Source organism: Saccostrea echinata, unplaced genomic scaffold, assembly GCF_033153115.1.
Source record: "Saccostrea echinata isolate AGI-Se365-2 ecotype Australia unplaced genomic scaffold, CSIRO_AGI_Sech_v1 ptg000052l, whole genome shotgun sequence".
Taxonomy (NCBI): Eukaryota; Metazoa; Mollusca; class Bivalvia; order Ostreida; family Ostreidae; genus Saccostrea; species Saccostrea echinata.
Window position 1 is genome coordinate 14,528,393 of NW_026889801.1, and position 6,000 is coordinate 14,534,392.

Sequence of the window (6,000 nt, forward strand, 5' to 3'; positions counted from 1 at the left end):
TATCAAGGAAAAGGGTCTGACCAATTAAATAAGGGGCTGAGAGGGGCCGAAAGTATACTCAACTCTTTAATGATCAATATTTTGTAATATATTACTGAAGCGAAATAGTTCATCTTCACCCACTTTATCTAAATAACATGATGTTGATATCATATATTACACAGTTAGGGGTCTTTAGGGGGCAGATTGCATAATCTTTGGCGCAATATATCTCGAAAAGGAAGAATATTTTGATAAACAGTATTGAACAAAAGACGATCAAAATAATATTCTGAACAATATGCACTCTTTCAATTTTTGCTAGACGTCCCCATTTAGGACTTGAAGGACTTTTATTTCTTTTGCATATATCCCAAGAACAAAAAAGAATTTCTGACTAGTTGTTGAACAAAAAGTGTTCAAAATCATGAGAGCTTTAAAATGATATCAAGAAAAAGGGGCTGACTTCTCACATTAGGGGCCAAGAAGGGCCGAAAGTCTTTAATCTATATTCCTTTAATGATCAATATTTTGTAAAAAATTATTAAAGCAAAATTGTTCGTCTTAACAATTTATTTATATCATTATATTTGAACGAAAATCTCAGTCAAATTCTTATCTCATCTTATCAAAAATCGGACGGAAGACCCACTCGTTGCTCGCAACGAGATCTCATCTAGTTGTATTGTTTCTTTTTCTTATTAAGGTCTTCCGTCTCCAACGGAAGACCTTTTTGTTTTCGTTCGGTTTCTTTTTCCCTATTATTAAGGTCTTCCGTCTCCAACGGAAGACCTTATTGTTTTCGTTCGGTTTCTTTTTCCCTATTCTTATTATTATTAGGGTCTTCCGTCTCCAACGGAAGACCCTTCTATTATTCTATTGTTTCTTTTTCACTTTTATTATTATTATTATTATTATTCTTTTTTTTTCTTTACAATTTTTGTGCAGAAGATTTCTCGGAGTTGGCTCGATCGATTTACTTGAAAATTTCAGGGAAGATGTATCTTTGTCTGAACCTTATACGTTTTTTTCATTTTTTTGAAATTCACTTCCGGTCGGAAGTTATCGCCCTTTAATCAAAATTCAGAGGACCTCCTTGTCTGCAATGGAACTCAAAAACGATTAAAGCTAGAGTGCTGAAATTTTCAGCGATGATAGAGGACATGTTGCCATTGATCACCTGGGTTTTCAAATCTTCCGGAAGTGCCTAGTATGGAAGCTCGGTAGGGGTCAAAATTTAGGACACGAATCATGAGTGAATTTTAGAGACATTTCTTACGATAACTTTTTAACTATGAGTATTTTGTTAAACCATATTGAACAGAAATTGTGTAGAATTACAAGACCTTTTATATGATATCAAAGAAAAAGGGCTGACTCATCACATTAGGGGCTGAGAAGGGCCGAAAGTCTTTAATCTATAACTCTTTAACGATCAATATTTTGTAATGCATTACTGAAGCAAAAATGTGTATCTCAACAATGTACGACTATATATTATGATATTTACATCATATGTTACATAATTAGGGGCCATAAGGGGCCAGAATGCTAAATCTTTGACGCTTCATATCTCAAAAGTGGGAAATATTTTGATAAGCAATATTGAACAAAAGATGTCCAAAATAATGTTTTATACAAGATGCAACCTTTCATTTTTTGCTAAACGTCCCCATTAAGGAGTTGAAGGGCCGGCCCCTAAATACTTCTTTTGCAAATATCTCAGAAACGAAAAAGAATTTCTGACTAGTTGTTGAACAAAAAGTGTTCAAAATCATGAGAGCTTTAAAGTGATATGAAGAAAAAGGGGCTGGATCCTCACAATAGGGGCTGAGAGGGGCCGAAAGTCTTTAATCAATAACTCTTAAACGATCAATATTTTGTAATGCATTACTGAAGCAAAAATGTGTATCTCAACAATGTACGACTATATATTATGATATTTACATCAAATGTTACATAATTAGGGGGCCATAAGGGGCCAGAATGCTAAATTTTTGACGCTTTATATCTCAAAAGTGGGAAATATTTTGATAAGCAATATTGAACAAAAGATGTCCAAAATAATGTTCTAAACAAGATGCAACCTTTCATTTTTTGCTTAACGTCCCCATTAAGGAGTTGAAGGGCCGGCCCCTAAATACTTCTTTTACAAATATCTCAGAAATGAAAAAGAATTTCTGACTAGTTGTTGAACAAAAAGTGTTCAAAATCATGAGAGCTTTAAAGTGATATGAAGAAAAAGGGGCTGGACCCTCACAATAGGGGCTGAGAGGGGCCGAAAGTCTTTGAACAATAACTCTTTAACGATCAATATTTTGTAATGCATTACTGAAGCAAAAATGTGTATCTCAACAATGTACGACTATATATTGTGATATTCACATCATATGTTACATAATTAGGGGCCAGAAGGGGCCAGAATGCTAAATCTTTGACGCTTCATATCTCAAAAGTGGGAAATATTTTGATAAGCAATATTGAACAAAAGATGTCCAAAATAATGTTCTAAACAAGATGCAACCTTTCATTTTTTGCTAAACGTCCCCATTAAGGAGTTGAAGGGCCGGCCCCTAAATACTTCTTTTGCAAATATCTCAGAAATGAAAAAGAATTTCTGACTAGTTGTTGAACAAAAAGTGTTCAAAATCATGAGAGCTTTAAAGTGATATGAAGAAAAAGGGGCTGGACCCTCACAATAGGGACTGAGAGGGGCCGAAAGTCTTTGAACAATAACTCTTTAACGATCAATATTTTGTAATGCATTACTGAAGCAAAAATGTGTATCTCAACAATGTACGACTATATATTATGATATTTACATCAAATGTTACATAATTAGGGGCCATAAGGGGCCAGAATGCTAAATCTTTGACGCTTCATATCTCAAAAGTGGGAAATATTTTGATAAGCAATATTGAACAAAAGATGTCCAAAATAATGTTCTAAACAAGATGCAACCTTTCATTTTTTGCTAAACGTCCCCATTAAGGAGTTGAAGGGCCGGCCCCTAAATAATTCTTTTGCGAATATCTCAGAAATGAAAAAGAATTTCTGACTAGTTGTTGAACAAAAAGTGTAAAAAATCATAAGAGCTTTAAGGTAATATCAAGGAAAAGGGTCTGACCCCTTAAATAAGGGGCCGAGAGGCGCCGAAAGTATACAATCAATAACTCTTTAATGATCAATATTTTGTAATATATTACTGAAGCGAAATAGTTCTTCTTCACACACTTCATCTAAATAACATGATGTTGATATCATATGTTACGAAAAAAGGGGTCTTTAGGGGGGCCAAATTGCATAATCCTTGGCGCAATATGTCTTGAAAAGGAAGGATATTCTGATAAACAGTATTGAACAGAAGACGTTCAAATAATATTCTGAACAATATGCACTCTTTGAATTTTTGCTAGACGTCCCCATTTAGGACTTGAAGGGCCGGCCCTTAATATTTCATTTTCATATATCCCGAAAACAAAAAAGAATTTCTAAATAGTTGTTGAACAAAAAGTGTTCAAAATCATGAGAGCTTTAAGATGATATCAAGAAAAAGGGGCTGACCTCTCACATTAGGGGCCAAGAACGGCTGAAAGTCTTTAATCTATAACAATTTAATGATCAATATTTTGTTAAACATTATTAAAGCAAAATTGTTCGTCTTAACAATTTATTTATATTATTATATTTGAACAAAAATCCCAGTCAAATTCTTATCTCATCTTATCAAAAATCGGACGGAAGACCCACTCGTTGCTCGCAACGAGATCTCATCTAGTTAGGGTCTTCCGAGCTTCCTTCGGAAGACCCTACTGTTATTCTACTGTTTCTTATTATTATTTTATTTTTTTTTTCCCGCCGATTTTCAGCAGGCGATTTCTCGGAGACCTTTTGTCCGATTGCTATGAAACTTTCAGGGTAGATACAATGTATTATTGCCTAAAAACGTTTTTTTCAAATTTTTGATATATACCTCCGTTCATGAGTTATTGCCCTTTAATCGATATTTGGAGGGTCTCTTGTCCAGTAGAAATATCAATAACGACACTTGATATTTGCATGAAAATTGGAGAACTTGTAACTAATACATTGCAGATGCGCAGAACATTAAAATTGTAGGCTAATTTTTTTAAGTTCGGAAGCTATGTGACGGCAAGTTTTAAGAATTATTTTTCCATGAAATTTTGCTGCTTTTTGTTTAATAACTTTTAAACTGATAAAAATTTGGTAAGACATATAGAATAAAAGTTGTGTGTAATTACGAGAGCTTTCAGATAACATCAAGAAAAAGGGGCTGGCCCCTATATTCAGGGGACAGCAGGTCATAAAAGTATTTTTTGGATAGCTAAAAATATTAAAATATTATGAAAAAGTTTGAATGACAGACTTTCTAACATATTAAATCTTGTCATGTGGTATAGAGAGAAACAAGCTCCGTGCTATATTTTATTCTATTTTATAAAATAATTATTCGAGAATCGTACAGGAACAAGTTGTCTACAAACCAGCCACGCCTTATAGGGCATCGTAACACATGCTTGTACGGTTTTAGATAGTTGTTGTGTTTTAAATAAATTGTTTTGATTCCATTTCTCTGTTTTCTATTATTTAAATCGTTTATAAATGCAAGTTATTTACACAAGTAAAGGTAAATCAACATTTACTAATGCATTCGTATAGAAAAAGTCTTAATCGGGGCCTCTTGTTTGTAACCTGGATGTAAACAATCACGAGCGGCATTGTGGGAAGAAGACACTAAAGACCCGATATACGAAAAACGTGATTTGATCTGATGCTTTGTTGGCAAATATTTAAAAAAAAGTGTAGTTTAGTATAGCATAATGCTTCATAATCAATAATTTTTAAAAATAAATCATGTATAACACTCATTCTGATTATTTTATTTTTTGAAAAATCATCAGGTCGAATATCAGGTCTTTAGTATATCAAGTCTTTAGTACGTCCCCGGAAGTAGCCATGCAAGTCGGAATTACAGACAGAAAATGAGAAGAAAATATGTTAAGTTGACAGTTGTACATTTTCTTAACGTACGAGCCGTATGTAGACATGCACATTTAATCCACATCTACGAAGCACATAAATCCTTGGTTGCGTACAGGGAGCATTAGTTTTAAAGGGATATATATATTCTTGCGCAAATTGTTTACGAGGAAATTCTGACGATCACATTAACAGCGATGTACAGTCTTGTGTCGGAGTTTTCTGTGATAAATGTAGCGAGTGATGAAAGAGTTCACGGTGACATTTTAATATATGATTGGCGTGGACCTTGGAAATGAAGGTTAGAATTTTTCTTATCTAAAATTTAACAGCTGCTTACAGCACTGATGTTTACATGTATATGCCAGCAAATGTATAAATGTACGCACAAACACTGATATATGTTATCTATTTAATGGTTCAGTCTCTGTCTGTTAGCCCTGACATGACATTGTCAAATCCCCATTGCTTTAACTTATATTTAAATGCATGAGAGCATGTAATTTCACCAAGACTTTTTTTTTTTATTGAAACAAAAAAATGCAAGAATTCAACAATACACTATCTAACATACTGCATGTATAACCATGATAATTATTGTTATATATTCTTCAACAAGTATGAATAGCAGTTATAACTAGGGCCTTAATTAATATTATAATTTGTTATACCTTTAAAAATTTGTTTCTATATAAATCTATACCAGTGTACACATAAAATGTCTAACATTTCCAATGTTTTATGAGCAATCATAAAAAAATCTATGTTGAACGGCAAAGTGAGATATTGAACCTGTCGATGAGATCATTGGACTGCTTACATATTACAGTATCCGCGGGATTAGTTAAATCTCATTTGCATTCGTTGGTGTTCGAAAGTTACGGAATTGACAGAGTTTTACCTCAGTGCTGGTAAAGGACATTTACATCACGGAAGCCAGTACAAAATATATGTATGCATATGTCAAGCAAGAAAATAAAATAAAAGATATAACAAAACATTTATTAGGGCGTGTTCTCG